The following is a 19,465-nucleotide window of genomic DNA, read 5'->3' on the forward strand; positions in this document are numbered from 1 at the left end:
AAACTATAAATAAATAAAAGAAAGACTAGTAGAGTATAGGAAGGGGAACAGGGGAAGGAGGAGGGGACAGAAGGGAAAGAGGAAGGACTAGGGACTAAAGTAGGGCAAACTATATTCCATATGTGTATGATTATGTCAAAATGAACCACATTATTATGTATAACTATAGTGCACTAATAAAAACATTTTTTAAAAAAAGAAAATGAAAAGAGGCTGGGAATGTGGCTCTGTGGTAGAGTGCTTGCCTATCATGCGGAGGCCTTGTGTTAGATCCAAAGCACTGCAAAAAAAAGTGGGGGGTGTAAAGAAGAAAAGACCAGCTGCCAGACTGGGAAAAACATTTTCAGATCACATATCTGACAGGGGACTTGTAATGAGAATATAAAGAATTTTCAAAACTTAACAGTAAGAAAAAATCCAATTAGAAAATGGGCGAAAGACTAGTCTTCCTTTTTATTACAGGCATGTGCCACTGTGGGGGGCCTAAAATCTGGAATTTCGAGGACATCCAATTTATCAAGTTTTGTATTTATGTATTGCACTTTTTTTTTTTTTTTTTTGGAGCTGTGGATTCAACCCAGGGCTCCGCACATTGAACCCAGGGCTCCAGGCAATCTAGGCAAGCACTTTACTACAGAACTACATCCCAGCCCTGTATTGTACTTTTTTTCTTTTTTGGTACTAGGGATTGAAGCAGAGACGCTTAAGCACTGTGCCACATCCCCAGTCCCTTTTATTTTATTTTATTTTTTAATTTAGAGACAAGTTCTCACTAAATTGCTGAGACTGGCTTTGAACTTGCAATCCTCCTGCCTCAGCCTCCTGAGTTGCTAGGATTACAGGTGTGTGCCACTGCATCTGGCTTGTATTATACTTTTGATGTCATGCCCAAGAAATTTTCATCTCAGGTGTTTCCTTCTAAAACAATTGTAGAGTCAAGCCAGGTGTAGTGCCACATACCTGTAATCCCAGCAACTTGGGCAGCTGAGGCAAGAGGATCACAAATAAGCAGACATTTCACCAAAGAGAATATACAGATGGCAAACAAGCACACGCAAAGATGTTCAATATCAATAGGCATTAAGGAAAAGCTAATTAAAATGAGCTATCACCACACATCTATCAGAATGGCTAAAAGAAAAATATAGTGACAACACCAAATGCTGACAAAGATGTGAAAAAATTTATCTCTTATACATTGCTGGTGAGAATACAAAATGGAACAGCCAATCTGGAGAAGTTTGGCAGTTTCTTATAACACTAAACATATATTTGTTAACCAACCATCTAACACTAAATGTACACTTGTCATCTGGTCCAGCAATTGTATTCTTGGGCATTTGTCACAGATAAATTAAAACTTATATTTACACAAAAACCGCTAGTTGAATGTTCCTAGCAGTTTTATTCCTAATAGGCAAAAATTGGAAACACCCCAAATATCCTTCAGTGGGTTAACAATGATACTGTGGTACATACATACCAAAGAATACCATTCAGCAATTGAAAGGAATGAACTATTAGAACATGCAAAAACTTAGGTGAATCTCAAGAAAATTTTGCTGAGTGCAAAAAAGCAGATTTTAAAAAGCATGCTTCCGTGAGGCTGGGGTTGTGGCTCAGCGGTAGAGCACTTGCCTGGCATGCGTCAGGCCCTGGGTTCGATCCTCAGCATCACATATCAATCAATAAATAAAGGTATTGTGTCAACTACAACTAAAAATATTTTTTAAAAAGCATGCTTCCATTTATGTAATATTCTTGAAATGAAAAATTTTAGAGATGGTGAACATGTTAGAGGTTTCCAGGGATTGAATAGGAAAAAGTGGTGAGTGTAACAATAAAGGATAGCAGGAGAAATCTTCATGGTAAAGGAACAGTTGATTGTGGTGGTCATGTGAATTTACACATGATAAAATTGCATAGAACTATGTACACAGATTCAGAAATGAGTGCATGTAAAATTGGTGAAATATGAATAAACTCTGGATTATATCAATGTCAGATTTTGATATTGTATGATAGTTTATACATATAAGACTAATAGTACCACTAATACTAATATTACTAATTACTAATACTAATGTAATGCTAATACTACCACCAGGGGCTGTTGTAGGTCAGTGGTAGAGCGCTTGCCTTGCATGGGTGAGGCACTGGGTTCTATTCTATTCCTAGCACCACATAAAAATAAATAAATAAAATAAAAGTATTAAAAAATGGGAATGTTTATTTAAAAAGATAAATACCACTCGGAGAAACTGAGTGATGGGCACATGGGACCACTCTAATTTTTTTTACAAGTACCATCAAATCTATAATTATTTCAGAATAAATTAAGTATAACAAAGGGAGGTAAGTCTGAAGGATTATGAATATTTTAGAACTCTCACATTTACCTATTATGTAATAGAACTATATCTTTAATATGGAAAATAGCCAAAATACAAAAAGCCTACATTATTGTTTATCCTAGAAATGTAAATGAAAATGAGTATATGAGTTCATCATAATTGGATATGGTACATTTCCAAACCCAGAAAGCTAAATAAAAAGGTTTGTTGCTAACCATTTATATCAGTCAGTATTCAATCAAAGGACCAGAACCAGTTACAAATTACACACACACACACACACACACACACACACACACACACACACACCACTTCTCATTCATTTGTTCATTCACTTGAAGCTGCTGTCTTAGACACTTGCGATGCTGGCTAAGCAAACACTAAATCTGCAAGGTAGGTAGTCAGGAAGGAAAGATCATGGAGGAGGCTGGAACCAATGGGCACAGACCAAAAATCATGATAGGTGAACTTTCTCTCTTACATTCTCAGAAACCTCAGGTTTTCCAACTGATTCAGTCAGACTCATCTAGATCATCCAGGATAACCTTCCTTTAAATCACCTGATTAGGAGCTTTATGAAGTCATCAAAGCACTGCCCCAGCAATGCCTACATTAATGTTTGAGTGAATAACCGGGAGTTGTAGGGTAACCAACTTGACACCAAAAAAGCCACACAACATCATAAACCATTTGTGCTTGCAACTGGATAAAAGTATCGTTAACAGCCACCTTGGCTTTATTATTATAGGTTCTTCAGGCATAAACGATGTAAATCAATAGTGGTCGCCAAGTTCATATATAAAGAGTTCCACTTATAGAACTTTAGAAGGGGCCACGAAAAGCTTGGTTTGTATTTCGACACAGCCAAGACGCCTCCACCTGGTCCTCTCTAGCGCCTCATGGGGCAAGGGTTCCTAAGGGCGGCAGCGCGCCCAGCAGGAGGGGAGGGGAACCCACCTGGAGAAAAGCGTCGCGGGTGCGGGAGCTCTAAGTGGGCGGAGCGTCGAAGCCGGTGGCTTGGAGACGGCGCCCAGCCCGCCAGAAGAGCGCGCGGCGGGCAGACGGCGGGGAGCCAGTCGGGTACTGCGAGCGCGGCCGGCGGTGAGGCAGGCGGGGAGTGGTTGGGGGAGGAAGGAAAGGGAAGAGGCGGAGCGTGGGAGCGCACAGTGTCAGGAATACAATAGTGCTCCGCGCCGCCTCAGCCGCCGCCGCCGCTGCCGCCGCCGCCCAACCGCCTGCCCAGGGCTGAGGCCTGACGGGCCAGGCGGGCGAGGGGCGAGGGCCGAGGGCACGAGCTGAGGAGAGGGGGGCGGCCCTGGCGGATCAGGCGGCCGGGGCGGGAGGCGGGGGTGAGGAGGGGATTAGGGGGCAGGTGCGAGGGAGGGAAAAGAAGAAAGCAGGCGGTCAGGGGGGCGGTTACCACCCCTGCCCGACTAGCCCAGCACATTGCAGGGGGCCCCCGTGTGGAGCCGGGAAGGATCCGCGATTTAGCTGCGTGAAGGTAGGCGCCACAGGCCAGACGCGGCGCAAGCGAGGTTGGGGGCGCGACGTCGCGCCGGGTAGGCAGCGGGAGTGGCGGCCTCGCGGAGTGGGAAGCGGGTGGCGCGGAGCGCAGTGTCCCTGCTCTCCGTGTCCCGGCACGGCCTCGCTGAGCTCCAGATCGCTCTGGCTTTACATAGCGGTCGCCTCTGGCGTCCTCAGAGCTTTCGGGCCAAGAACGTGTGTGGGCTGAGGTAAAGTGCCTGGTGGCCTCTTTACTGGTCAGGGCAATGCCTGGTGGCCCAGGCTGGGGGCGGGGGCGGACACGCGAGCTCGGTATAGCTCCCGGCTACACCGGGAAAGAATTGAGCGCCATAACTGTTGCGGCTGTTCCCTCCGGTGCCCCCTCTTGGCGTCCCCTCCCACCCTGTCCTCTGCATGGTATCGGGGCTCAAGGGGGCAGACTCGTGGCGGGAGGGCTTGCTCTGTCGGCCGCCTGGGGTCGGATGCTCTGCAGAGTGAGGGCGCGTCCCGGCCGTTTCAGCACCGGGGGGCGGGAAGAACCCAGTGCATGGAGAGGGAAGGATTGAGGTGCGGGGAGCGGCCAGGCACCTCAGGGAGCCTGGGTGCCAACGGAGCGGGAGCGTGGGCTCCCTGGCCGGCGAACTTTCCCTTCTTCAGTCATTGTTCGGACGCTGTGAGTCCGCAGCTGCCGAGCGCTCAGCGGTCCCGGGGGTGGGAAAATCAATTGTAAGGGCTTTGCAAGTTACGGGGAAATTTTCCCACCGCCGGGTAAGGCAGAGTTGTTAACTTTTTTGCCCAGTTCTCGAGTTCGTTTTATCCCCTCTGCTATAAGGACCAGAGTTCTATTCTTTTCTTTCTCCTGCAATCTTTTTCTCCCACTTTTTAGAACAGAGCCATTGCTTCAGTTAAGTCTGGCTTTAAATTGCACAGGGCAACCTGTGTTTAATATTTGAGAAGGAAAGGGGGGCGGGATCTCTAGTGAGTGAATGTAAGTGATGGTATGTGGAGGCATGTTTAAAAGTTTATATCGCTGTGCAGCTCTGGGACGAATGTAGCTCCTAGGTATTTGTCAAGAAACTTGTTTGGCCGCTCCTTTGGCTTTCCGAGTTGCCAGGAAATCGGTAGCCTCAGATGTGCTTGAGGATTTTAATTTTTCCCCCCTACTCCTGTTAGATGCGTACATCTGTAAAGCTGAGAATGAGATCCCCGCTCCCCTCTCCCCTTCATGGTCTGATTGTATAAAAAATCAAAACCGTGTTAACAGTGATTCCAATGGCCTGGAGGGGAAGGCGACCTCATTCCCTGTATTCAGTCTGATAAAGATAACTGCTTCTCTCTAAAGCAGGGGGGAAATTTTTAGGGAAAAACTGGTTGTACAACATTGTCGTTCAGTTTAAGCAAACCAGAATCAACTTTCCCAGAGTAGTTCACCTCTTAAATACCTTCCCTGCAGCCACTTCTCATCCGCCTGGGGGTTGGGGGATGGGGGGCAGATGAGAACAGAGTCGGCTGAACAAAGCGCATTTTTAGTTTAATATTTTCATATCTGGAGGTAACTGGGAGTGCGGGTTCCAGCCTTCCTAACCTTCTAGCAGGGTAGTTCTTGTGCTTTTATATAGCATTGTGTGATTGAAAATAGATTTTTCTTATTTTGCCTAGGAGTATTCTACCTCCATAACAAACCATTTTCTCTTTCATTTAAAGTGAATTTTGTTATGGAGTGGTGGCACACCTTGTAACCCCAGCGACTCAGGAGGCTGAAATGGAAGGATCACGAGTTCGAGGCCAGCCTTAGCAACTTAGCAAGGCCCTCAGCAACTTAGTGAGACCCTTTTTATTTTGAGACAGTCTAAGTTGCTGAGGTTGGCTTTGAAGTTGTGATCCTTCCTGCTTCATCCTCCTAACCCCCCTGGGATTACACACATTACATACCCAGCTCTTTAATAAGGTTTATCTTTTCTTTCTTGTGTTCCACCAATTTTAACAACCCATTTCTCTTCTAAACTACATAAAGCCATCTCTTCTTTATTACTTCCCTGGAACTAAGCAAGCATCTTGTTGGGGGAAAGAGTTTCAGGAAGAGTCAGGAAGCATCATGCATCAGGTGTTTGTGAAGATATGCTCTCTTTAACAAGCCTTGATCAGGGGTGCAGAGAATCAGAGTAAAAATGATGTTGAGGGGGCTTGGGTTGTGGCTCAGTGGTAGAATGCTCACTTAGCATGCAATGCCCTGGGTTCAATCCTCAGCACCACATAAAAATAAGTAAACAAAATAAAGGTATTGTGTCCAACTACAGCTAAAAAAATAAATATTTTTAAAAATGAGATTGAACATTACCATGGTGCATAATGTATCTACCTCCTCATGGAGCTTGTACAACACAGGAGCTAAGAAAAATAGAAGCCACATGCTAACTTACATTTTAGAAAATCTTGGGCTGGAGATGTGTCTCAGCGATAGAGCACTTGCCTAGTGTATACAAGGCCTTGGGTTTGATCTCTAGCACTGCAAAGTAATAAAGAAGAAAAAAAGAAAACCTCTCATTGGGAATAATTTGCTATGAACTTTATTTACATTATTTTGTAGGTGAGAGGTGGGTGTTTGGTGATCCACATCTGACACTGTCCTGGCAATTTCTTTTCTTCTTCTGGTGCTGAGAACTGAACTCTGGGCCCAGTGCATGCTAGGCAAGCACTCTACTATTGAGCTTCATCCCCAGCCCTGGAACTCTCCTGAAACTGGGACACAGGAATGGCTCACAAGTTTCTGTTGTTCCAGTTACAGTATCTGAGAAAGCTAAAGCATTCTGGTTTGTAGGTTGGGAAGGATCTGGCATGAGTGGTTAGAAGTTTTGAATAAGATGTTGCTGTCAAGTGGTCATTACAGAGCTAGTAATACTGCTTTGAGTTTTCTGTTTTCTACAATCTTTGTGAATTCCCCATGGTTATTTTTGCTTCCTCCCTATAGGTCTTTCCATAGACAGTAACAACAAAGCTCTTGCCATTGTCTCTGTGCTTATGTTGGGCAAGAAAGAAGGGTCCTGAGAAAAACATGCCTGATCCCTTAGCTAGGCTTGGGAAAAGGAAGGTAAGAACTCAGAGGGCTATCCCTCTGAGAATGATGACAGGCCCCTGAGGGTCCTGGGGGGTTCTAGTATGCCTTAAAGAAAATAATTGGCCTGGTATGGGGAAATTGTACTGGGGTTTTGACCAATAGGAGACACCTGTGAGTTCATAAATACTTGAAAGCAGCAATAATTTAATCTCTGTTCCAACCCAGAAGTCATGGTTATGCCCTGCTACTCAAGGAGCTCCTTTCTCTTGATACTGCCTGATAGACATGAGACTGGAATGTGTTTTTGAAACAGTTAATAAGAGAATATGGTACCAGCATGGCCAATACACTGGACCTTGTGTGCTGGAATTTCCTGGGAAATTTATTAATATTATCCTTTTTTTAGATTTTAAAAACAAATTTTGATAAAACATTATAATTACAAAAATGTTGCAAGATTGGTACAAAAAACTTACTGTATTCCCTTTACCCAAGGTCACCAGTTATCAGCAGTTGATTTTATTTGCTTTGTCATTTGCTGTTTCTTTTCCCCAATCATTTGAGAGTAACCATTGAGATATTGGTACTTGTCAAGGCCATCCTATTGTGAAGTGTCTCAGATGCAGACACCAGGTATAGCAGAGTATTGGTATTGGGGCAGGGCCCTAGAGCTATGAAGTACACATTTGTAAATCATGTGGAATCTCTGGTGCTAGATATAGAAATCATTATCAATTGTAAAAGTGTTTAAGATTAAACCCCCCTTTTCTCACCATTTTTGTCAAGTTTCTTCCTAACTATGCCAGATTTTAATATTATTGTGAAAATTTACTCCTCAACTTTGCAGTCATAATATATTCTCTAACAGTTTAATTTAATTCATTCAACAAACAAGTATTGGGTGCATTCTATTTGCTAGGGGTAAAAGAGGTGAAAAATATTCCTCTTAAGAGCTCAGTATCCAATGGAAAGAAAGTAAGGAATCTTCTCATAGTTAGGGAGAGGAGTGTTCTACTGAAGGGGTTCCTAAGGGTGCTGGGAATACCAGCGTGTTTAAGGATCTGAAGAGTTGATATCTGGGAGTCATTTGAATGGATATGAATATGAAGATATGTCTTCATTGAGGCCCGCTGCTCTTAAATGATGAGGTTCATGTGTTTTAGAAGCCTTTGGTGTCATTCATCCATCCCAGGCTGTGGCCTCAGGCCAACTTGGAATGGAATCCTTGTTCTACCTTTGATCTTGACTAGTTATTTCACTTTGCCTTAGTTTCTTCATCTTCTAAACCACATCTCTGAATTTAACATTGCCTTAGTTTCTTCATCCACTAAACCGCATCTCTGAAGGTGGTAGTGAGAATTAATTGAGGTAATAGATGCTCCATAAACATTCATCTCATCTTCCCTTTAAAAATGGCATATGCGGGGGAAATAGCATGAAAAATATTAGGCATTAAGGTGGGATCCAAGAGGGTGTTTCTATTTTTTCAACAAATAAATGTTTTAATTGCTATTGTACTAGGTGAAATGATGGAGATTATTGTATGGGATAATAACAGCAGAGGCAATGATTTGTTAATCATTTCCTTTATGCTAATCACATAGGTTATGTCACTGAGGTGTGAGGCTTAGAAAGGTGAAGCAGAGATACTTTGTCCAAGGTCACACAGCAAGAAAGAGGTAGAATTCCTCTGTGAGGCACACTAACAAGGTGTCCTTGGAGCCTCAAGAATGAGCAGGGGGGCTGAGGTTGTGACTCAGAGGTAGAGCACTTGCCTTGCATGTGTGGGGCACTGAGTTTGATCCTCATCACCACATAAATAAATAAAATAAAGGTATTCTGTCCATCTACAACTAAATATTGAAGAAGGAAAAAAAAAGAATGATCAGGAATAAGCAAGGTAAAAGGTAGAGAGAAGGAATTGCTAGGCAAATGGAATAGCAAGTGTTGTGAGGACACTCAGGTGGGAAAGAGACATGGAAAGGACCCAGAGAGGTTTGGCTAGGACCTAGAGAAAGAGATGAGATAGGCCAAGGAAGATTGACAGGGCCTTATGGGACCTCATTATGAAGCTGTGTTTTATTCCAAGGACAATGGGAGGGTGCTGAAGGTGTTTTTCACTTTTTTTAAACCACATGATATGTGTGTTTAATCCAGAAAAGCATGTGGTGAGGCCTAAACAAAAATGGTTTAAGTAATTCATTTCTTTGGTGTTGCACCTTGTGAGCCAATGGAGGCAAAGTTTCTGGCCCAAATGTGTAGGTTGTAAGAAGTTTTTGTTTGTTTGTTTGTTTTTAGTACAAGTGATTTAACTCAGAGGTGCTTTACCACTGAGCCAAATTCAGAGCCCTTTTTTATTTTTAATTTTTAAGACAGGGTCTCACTGAATTGGCGAGGGCCTCACTAAGTTGCTGAGGCTGGCTTCCAAATTGTGATCCTCCTTCTTTAGCCTCCAAGTCTCTGGGATTACAGGCATGCACTGCCACACCTAGCTTAAATTTTTTTTAGTGTCCACCATGAACATAGCTAAAATGCTGTGATTCTAGAAGAAGCTGGTCCTTCTGTATGCTTCTAGAAAGAGGTTTAATTAGGCTTATATAGCAGATGCTTTTTAGGCTACATTAAGGGAGTTTTTTTCAGCTTTCACTAAGCCCCTGTCAAATGGGTTAAAAAAATGTAATTGGGAGAAAAAGGAATTCCTGGAAACTGAGTTGTTGTTCAGTGTTAGAAATGAAACCGTCAAGTATAAGACTTTGGTTTAAATATATCATGATAAAGATACTTCAGTGACTAAATGGAAATTTGTCATGTTTTTTGTTTTTTGTATGTGTGCCATCTGTGATGGCAGACAGCACATTTGTGAGAATCTGGGAAGACTTAAGCATTTTTTCAATACTTACATATTTATTTATTCTCATCCAGGTACTAGAGTTTTTTGTTTTGTTTTGTTTTGTTTTTGTGGTACTGGGGATTGAACCCAGAAGTGCTTTACCACTGAGTTAAATTCCCAGTCTTTTTTATTTTTATTTTTTTTTTATTTTGAAACAGGTTCTTGGAAAGTTGGTAGGCCGACCTTGAACTTGCAATTTTCCTGTCTCCTCCTGAGTCACTGGGTTTGCACCCAGACCAGATACTGGAGGTTTTTGTATTTGAAACTATTTCTCAGGTATAGAGTAAACTGCATGGCAGAAATACCAGTGTTTTCTTCCCCTTGCCATATGTACTGAGCCACAAACATATTTCCTTTTTTTTTTTTTTTTTGTACCAGGAATTGAACCCCAGGGGTGCTTAAACCAATGAGCAATATCCCTATCCTTTTTTAATTTTTTTTTTTTTTACTTTGAGACAACAAACAAATTTACTTTTAGCTTTTTAGGTGAAGAGGGTGGTTAGTTGGTGGCTGGATGATCTAGAATGGCTTTGCTCACACATCTGATGGTTAGAAGGCTGGTTGGTCTCAGTAGGAGTTCCTAAACTAGAGTTACTTATCTCTGCTCCACATGGTCTCCTCTAGCTGGTTTGTTAACATTGCTAGTCTCAAAGAGTAGCAAGTGAGAGCAAGCACCAGTATACAAGTACTTTTCAAGTGTCTGTTTTTGTCAAGTTGGCCGTTGTTCCATCAGGTAAAGCACACAAGTGCTTCCCTGGCCAAGCCCAGAGTCATTGCAGGAGGGGACCATTCAAAGGTAGGGATACAAGAAGATGCATAAAAACCTGGGGCCAGTATTGAAGTAATGAATAATAATTAATAATGTTAGATCTCAACTTTTGATAAATCTTATTAAATACCCATTTCTGAATATAGTGATTTCTAGCAACTAAGTAATATGATCGTGCTATTAGTAACACATTCTCTTCTACCAAGCATGAAGCAGAGTGATAGTTTTTCTAGGAGAATGCCAAAGGGAGACAGTGTGGTTTTCTTTTGTTTTTGTTTTTCGACAGTGTGATATTGAACATAAATATTCTTTTTTAAATTTTTTTTATATTTTGATGGTCCTTTATTTTATTCATTTATTTATATGTGGCACTGAGAATTGAAACCAGTGCCTCACACATGGTAGGCAAGCACTCTACCACTGAGCCACAACCCTACCCCTGAACATAAATATTCTTATATGAGTGGCTAAACTGCTCACTAATCTTGTGTAGCTATTATCAAAGGAACCTCTGGGTTTCCTCAACCCCCATTCAACCTTTATCACAAAAATCCTAGTGTAATAAAATAGATTTTGTAGTTAAGCAAAAAGATGTACAATTTGGGAATCAACTACCAACTAAGAGATGAGAGAAAACATTTGCAAACTCTCTTTGAAACCTTTATGTATTTTAGAATTTTTTTATCTAAGAAATCCTTCTTTGGGCATTGTAATAACAACAAAGGAATCTCTGTAGATATGTTTTATTTGGTCAAGATTTTAAAATTTTCTTGTGGTTGCAGTGAAGAATCCAGCATTGTACTGTGAAGTCAGTGGCTAGGAACCACCAATTTGGGGCATCAGCTTTTGACCTTTGCTCATGAAGATCTCAGAGGTAACATTCTTCACATAACTAACATAGACTTTACAACAGCTGGAGGCCTGAAATGTATTACATAAAGATGCAATTGAATCCTACAAAGGACATGTAGAAAAGTTGAGTACAAGGCTCATTTTATGCAGCTTAGAGGTGTACATTCTTCCAGAAAATTACCTGGTGATAGAATCTTAGCTTTTCTATTTCCTCCTAGGATAAAAATTAAAAATGAAAAATCCCTGACATTTTAAAAGTCAGTGACTTGGAAAGAGCCATCAAAATTTATAAACATGAATATCATTTGACCCAGCAAATACCTGTAGAAATTTATTCAACAGATACTTCCATATTAATTGAAATATTGCTTATAATAGCAATATTGCTTGTAATACCCCAGTGGATTATCACACTGATATTGCATGATCTCCTGGAGTACAGAGTGAGAAAAAGCAAGAAACAGTATGTATTGTATGCCACATTTATGTGAAATAAATAGTGAATGAGGGCAATAATATATATTTTTAATTTTTATTATTTGTTTATCTATTTATTTATTTATTTGTGGTGTTGGGGTTTGAACCCAGGCCCTTGTGCATGCGAGGCAAGCACTCTACCAACTGAACTGAGTTATATCTCCAGCCCATATATTTTTAAATATATAGACAAATTTTTTTCTGGAAGAGCATTCAAGACACTGATGATTTGGGGGCATGCATGGCCAGGGAGTGGATGGTACATAAACTTTTATGAATACCTTTTGAATTTTAAGCTATGTGGATATATTTCCCTATTTGAAAAATTAATATTTTTTGGTACCTGGGATTGAACCCAGAGGCATTCAACTACTGAGCCACATCCCTAGCCCTTTTTTATATTTTATTTTTAGACAGGGTCTTGCTAAGTTGCTTAGGGCCTCACGAAATTACTAAGACTAGCTTTGAATTTGCTATCCTCCTACCTCAGCCTCCTGAGCCACTAGGATAACAAGCATACACCACTGTGTTTGGCTAAATGGTTTTGTTTTTTCGTTGTTGTTGGGTTTGTTTTTGTTTTTGTTTTTGTTTTTTGTTCTGAGCCGTATCCCCTTTTTATTTTTTTATTTTGAGACAGGTTCTCTCACTAGTTGCTTAGGGCCTTGCTAAATTGCTGAGGTTAACTTTGAACTTGTAATCCTCCTATCTCAGCCTCCTGAGCTGCTGGAATTAGAGTCACACACCACCATGCCCAGCTAAATATTTTTTTTTTAAATAGCGTATGGTATTGACAATGTGAATTTGCATGGACTCCTTCCTAAATTGACTGGGTCAGAGCTATTCCTGCACAAAAAATATTTCTATTCCCCCACCAGAAATGCCTCATAGAGATATACTTCTGATTTTTTGTTTTTTTGTTTTGTATTTTGGTGTTGCTGGGGATTGAAATCTGGGCTTTGTTCATGCTAGGCAAGTGCTTTACTACTTAACCATAACTCAAGTTCTAACACACTATCTTAATTACTATAGCTTTATAGTCTTTAAATCAAGCAATATCAGTATTCGGGCTTTCTTTTTCTTTTTCAGAATTATAGTAGTGAGAGAGAACCACTTATTCCATTCTTAGAAAGCCTTCCATCCTTCATCATTAAGTATAATGATGGCTGTTGATATTTTTTTGTTGTTGTTTTGGTTTGGTAAAGAAAACAGTTAACCTAGTAGGCTAGGCTTTAGGCTGCTATCTTTACAAGGCCTGCTTGCAAGATAGTCCTTTGATGAGTACATGGAAAATTAGTTTTTCTAACATTTTAAAATAAAAGGTTATATTCTGCATTAATTTATTCTCTTTTTTAGTTGTAGACAGACATAATACCTTTATTTTTTTAATGTGGTGCTGAGGATCGAACCCAGTGCCTCACACATGCAAGGCAAATGCTCTACCAATTGAGCTATAACCCCAGCCCCCATTTATTATTTTTTTTCCGTGCTCATTAATTTTGTTCATGCTAGTTTCCCACCTTGCCTGATGAATTTCCATCAGCATTTCTTTTAGAGCAGGTCTGAAGGCAGTAAATTATGTTTTTGTTTGTATGAGAAAGTTTTCATTTTTCCTTCACTTTGGAGGACATTTTGTAGGATATAGAGTTCTATGTTGGCAAGTTTTTCCCCACCTTTGAACATATTACTCCATTATTGCATGGTTTTTGATGAGAAGTCTGCTATAATTCTGAATCCTTGTTTCTCTCTAGCTAATGTGTCTTTTTTTCCTCTGGCTACCTTTAAGAATTTCTTTTTGTCTTTGATTTTCAGCAGCTTGAATATGATATGCCTAGGTGTGGCTTTAAAAACTTATTTTCATATTTATCCTACTTGGCACTCTGAACTTCTTAAACATCTGGTTTCTTATCTGTCACTAATTTTGCAAAGTTCTTAGCCATTGATTTCTCCAATAATTTTCCTGTCCTGTTGTTTTCCTCCTTCTATGATTCCAATTACAGATTTGTTCTTGTCCCATAGTTCTTCAATACTGTTTTATTTTTTCACTCTTGTCTCTTTTTGTTCTAATTTTTATTGACCTGATCATGGCTGTACTCTTGAGCCCATTATATATGTGTGTGTGTGTGTGTGTGTGTGTGTGTGTGTGTGTTTTATATATATATATATATATATATATATATATATATATATATATAAATAACACACACACACACACACACACATATATAATTTTTTTAGTTGTAGTTGGACACAATACATTTATTTATTTATTTTTGTGGTGCTGAGGATGGAACCCAGCACCTTGCACGTGCTAGACGAGTGCTCTACCACTAGGCCACAACCCCAGTCCCCCATTTTTTAACTCCATATTTTATTTCTAGTATTTCCATTTGATCTTTGTTGTAGGTTTGCTAAAATTATCTGTCTGGTCTTAATATATCATACTTTTTATTTTTGGTACCAAGGAAGGATCAGGGATTGAACTCGGGGACACATCCTCAGCATTTTTATTTTTTAATTTGAGATAGGGTCTCACCAATTTTCTTCAGGTCTCACTAAGTTTCTGAGGCTGGCCTTGAACTTAGGATCCTCCTGCCTTAACCTCCCGAGTTGCTGGGATTACAGGCATATGCCACTGCACCTGGCTTTGCTTTTTCCATTAAAGTCTTTAATATATAAAACATAATTCTTTTAAATTTCTTTTTTTTAAAGAGAGAGAATTTTAATATTTATTTTTAGTTTTCGGTGGACATAACATCTTTGTTTGTATGTGGTGCTGAGGATCGAACCTGGGCCCCACACATGCCAGGCGAGCGCGCTACCGCTTGAGGCAAATCCCCAGCCCCAATTCTTTTAAATTTCATTTCTAGTAGTCCCAAATATCTGCATCATGCTGAGTTTGTATCTGATGATTGTTTTGTCACTTGGAGTATTTTTTATCCTTTTATTATGCTTTTTTTTTATATAAACATACTGAAAGCTAACCATAGGCAGGAGATGCTGAGGTAAATGTTCTATATGTTTGGAGAAGAACATGGGTTCCTTTTACCTAGGCCTTTAGTGTGAAGATTTGTGTTAATGTAGTCAGAAATTGGCCTTTTTTCAATGTTTATTTTTGCTGTGGGCACCAGAGATTTCCAGTACCTCTAGTGATAAGTTCATTTTGACTCTTTCGTGGCTTTGGGTTTTTCCTTTGTGCTACATCATAAGAGCTACCTTATACAACTCACCCAATCGTGTTCTGCTGTTCTTATCCAGGTAGCTGATTTGCCAGGTGGTGATTGGTAGGGGAGGAAAGAGTTCTCTGATGATCTGATTAAGCCTGATACTTAGGCAAAACCTGGGTCTTACAAGATTTCTTATTCTTCCTCCAGAGATGAAGAAGCTTATTTTTTTTTCCCCTGGTTCCTTTCCCTCAAGCTGCAGTGGGTATCCACCAGTGTTCTTAAGCTATAGGTCTTAAAGCCCTTCCCCTGAGGATTAAGCCTTTGGTTCTGTGCCAGAGATAAAGAAAAAGGGGTTCATTGGGTTTCTCAGTGGGTGCTGATTTCCTCAGCCTGCCAGTACTACCATGAGAGCTTTCTGTAAGAATTTTCACATATCCTCACTGTGAGAGCCTGGCACAATTCCTGAGGAAAAGCTCACAAGAAGGTGGAAACCTCCCTTTGTGGAACTCGGGAGCTTCACACTCTGGCCTCTAGTAATTTGTCAGAATTTCTAGTTTAATATTTACAGGCTTGTGTGCTCGAATCTGTCTCCTTTCAGGCCTCTGTCTCTCCAGATACCAGGATACTGGTTTGTTCTGTGACCTTAGTTCTCTGATAGTTCCAAGGAAAGTAGTTCCCTTCTAGTTTGTCTAGTTTCTTTCTTGTTGTAAGGGAGAAAATGTTGGCTTTCCAGGGCCTTACATGTCTGACCTGAAATCTGAGTCCTAAAATTTTCAACTGCATTACTGTCTAATATAGTGTATGACACACAGAAACTCAATACAGATTAGTTTTTTTCCCCTTTTTTACTCTTTTTCTTGCCCTGTTGAATTTTGTGGTTTTATGGCTTAGGGAGCCAGTAATAATTGATTTTGGTTTGGGTTATACCTGTTTTAGGCTTTAAAACCTCCACACCACTAGCATTATGTTGTGTTTGTCTTGCTGTCTTCCAAATTTCTGTGTCTACCATTGTAATTATTGAGCATGTCATTAGCACTTAGTAATTGCCTCATTCAAAATTAAAGCATGATTTAGTCTGTCTAGATTATAAGTTTTGTTAGTGATCATTTGTCATTTTTCTCCACATTGCCAGGTACAATACAGTTCAGCAAACATTGGTTGAATGCCCCCTATGAGGAAGACATTAGGTTTGAGTAGAATACGAGCCTGACCTGGTAAGTAGAGTAACTAAGACTTCCAAGGACAATGGAAGGCCTGTAGCAGGAAAGATGTTGCAATTTGCAAAATATCACCATTTCAATCTATAAGGATTTAAAATCCTTTTAATTATTCTATTTTAAATTATACTAATGATACATGAATGCATTCTAGTAAAATTTTTAAAATTATAGTAAGAATCATAGATGTTCTTGACATCCTCATTCTTTCACATAACTCTTTCCTAGGATTAATGTTTTACTTATATTTGTTTTACTATACAAATTGCTATATGAAATATGCCATCTAACAATTTAGTAAAATAATTTTATTTTTAAGGAAATAAACATCCAAATTTATTTAACTTTTTGGGAATGTTTATTTATTTAAAGAGATTACTCTTGACATTTAATTTGAATTGTGATTTGATAATGATGTTTTGTTTCTTATCATAGTGTACCTATTTTAATTTAATACCCTATTGTTAGTGATAGGTGGAATTGTTATAGTAAATACATAAATTAATATTGACTTAAAAGAAAATGACCTATTGACTTTTTAAAAAAATATACAGTAAATTGGAATTTTTTGGTTCTGTGCTTTTTAACACATAGATGAGTGTAGCCATCACTACAATCAATGTACAGACAGTTCCATTACCCCAAAACACTCCTTTGTGCTAGTTCTTTATTTTTTTCCCTTTTGGTACCGGGGATTGAATCCAGGGCTACTTAACCACTAGCCTAGGGCCTCACTTGCTAAGGCTGGCTTTGAACTCAAGATCCTCCTGAGCCAATTGGGACTACAGGCATGTGCCACCACACCTGGCTTGTGCTAATTCTTTTTTTTTTTTTTTAAGAGAGAGTGAGAGAGGAGAGAGAGAATTTTTTATTATTTATTTTTTAGTTTTCGGCGGACACAACATCTTTGTATGTGGTGCTGAGGATCGAACCTGGGCCGCACGCATGCTAGGCAAGCACGCTACCACTTGAGCCACATCCCCAGCCCTGTGCTAATTCTTTAGTCACAGTCTCTTCCTACTTCAACTGTTTCCTTATGGCTTCTTCTCTGCACCACTGACATTCCAACATTTACATTCACCTGAAACCTTTCTTCACAACAGAAACATCCTTCCCTCTTTGTCCCACCAATCCTGCCTGTGCCAGTTCTTCAATTCTGCAAATTCTATTTCAGCAAGAGACCCTCCCTTCCCCTGTCCCAAACACCACTGTTTTGGGCTCCATCCTTTACTCCATATTCCCCCATTAAATCCTGTCCTTTCTTTACTTTTGGTGCTTAGGGGTTGAACCCAGGAATGGTTTACCACTGAACTGTATCTTCAGACTTTTGGATTTTTTTAAATTTTGAGACAGGAACTTGCCAAGTTGCCAAGGCTGGCCTCAAACTTGGAATCCTCTTGCCTCAGCCTCACAAGTTGCTAGGATTACAGGCATGCATCACCATGTCCAGCAAATCCTGTCTTATCTATTCACTTTGATACCTAATGCCATATTTCCTTACTCTGAGCAATTTCATACACACATGATTTGCAGTTATATGACTAAACTGCCACTTGCAGAGTTGTAAGAACCCTCAAGTTCTCTACATCTTATCTCCCACAAATACATGAAGGAGAATTGCTGCATACTATTCAATTAATGAGCAAACATTACAAAACTGAACTGATAAGAAAAGAAGGATGTGTAGGTTCCTCGTTGCACATACTGGATTTGATCCACTGCCTACTATTTAATTAACAAACCAAATATTATTTTTTATGTTGTGTGAAAAATTACATGTAATGTGTTCTAATGGCCACATAAGTCCTATGGGGAGAAAAACAGTTGGAAAAGAAATATGCATTTGGCAGACTGTCAAAAAGAAAACTATTGCTTTGCCATGTTGCCACTGTGAAAAATATAGCTATATGGTCTACCTGAGCAGTGTGACTTCACAGTAGATTGCAAGCAACTTTACCCTGGCTCCATCATGGTTTCTAGCTTTCCCAGTGTGATTCCTTATCCACTTAAAATGTTAAAGAACATCAGGAATTTTGTTTTTTCAAATATAGACAAACCTTTGACTGTAAACAACAATATCCTGCTTGTCTCATCTTACACAGAAGAGGTAGGAATGTGTTTATCCGTGTTATAAGCCCAAATTTAGCTCTTTCTAGGGTAACTAACTTAAATCTAGAAGAAACTTTTTATGCTACTAAGTAAATAAACCTATAGGGCTCCAGTTCTGTTCTTTAGTCCCTTAAGGAAAATCCATGTAGGTACTTGCCTTTAGGAAGACTGTCTAGCAGTGATCTCAGTACCACCACAATCCAGCTATAATTCAACTTCCTTTCATACTATTGTCCATAAAGATGCAGTCTCTAAAGTCCTCTCCTCTTCCTTATACTCCTATTACCACCCCTGCCACTAGCTACCACCAAACTCTAACTGCTCACTGCACAGTACGGTAGTATCCCTACTTCTGAGAACCTGGTAGTGAAAGTCCCCACACACCCAATTATAATCTTTCTACCATACTTACCTATTATTTCTCAAGTCCTCTTTTCTACTCACTCCATCCAAATGTGCATTCTCTAAAATCTAAACATATCATGAGTCATTGTGCTCCTCTGTACCACCTCTGTCTAGTGTTCTCCACATTCCTCTGGGTTTGTTCCATCCTGGATGTTCCTCAAAAGCTCATCTTTTTCACCTCAGTGATTCCAAACACCCCTGAAGCTCCACAGTACTAAATTTCCTCAATACTCATTTACCCAAATGGGATGGTGTGATAAGAGTAATGTTGTTTGTAATTGGCCACAATGTTGTTTAATTTTTGTAGCACACCTTTTTGCAGTGTGACTTTGCAGCTCCTATCAAGAGATGGAGATGGGCATGGTGGCGCATGCCTATAATCCCAGTGGCTTGGGAGGCTAAGCAAGAGGATTGCGAGTTCCAAGCCAGCCTCAGCAGCTTAGTGAGGTGCTAAGCAACTCAGTGAGCTCCTGTCTCTAAATAAAATACAAAAAAGGGCTGAGGAGCTGGGGTTATAGCTCAGTGGTAGGGCACTTGCCTAGCATGTGGGAGGCACTGGGTTCAATCCTCAGCACTGCATATAAATAAATAAATAAATAAAGATCCATCAACAATGGATAAAAATATTTTTTAAAAAGAGCTGAGGATGTGGCTTAGTGGGTTAAGTGCC

General features: G+C 40.1%; 1 protein-coding gene across 8 annotated transcripts in view; it reads left to right on the forward strand.

Moving 5' to 3' along the window:
* The first annotated feature begins 3,388 nt into the window (after positions 1 to 3,388).
* Positions 3,389 to 19,465, forward strand: part of JADE3 (jade family PHD finger 3) — a 133,781-nt gene continuing 117,704 nt past the window's right edge. For 2 of the 8 annotated variants that reach the window (XM_081276923.1, XM_081276926.1), the window contains exons 1-2: positions 3,605 to 3,855; positions 16,197 to 16,278. The gene's annotated coding sequence lies outside the window, so the exon portion shown is untranslated. Of the gene's footprint in view, positions 3,456 to 3,604; positions 3,856 to 16,196; positions 16,279 to 19,465 lie in introns of those variants that run through there. The other 6 variants (XM_081276928.1, XM_081276929.1, XM_081276925.1 and 3 more) reach the window with 4 other exon arrangements.

This window comes from Spermophilus citellus, assembly GCF_964194105.1.
Source record: "Spermophilus citellus genome assembly, chromosome: X".
Lineage (NCBI taxonomy): Eukaryota > Metazoa > Chordata > Mammalia > Rodentia > Sciuridae > Spermophilus > Spermophilus citellus.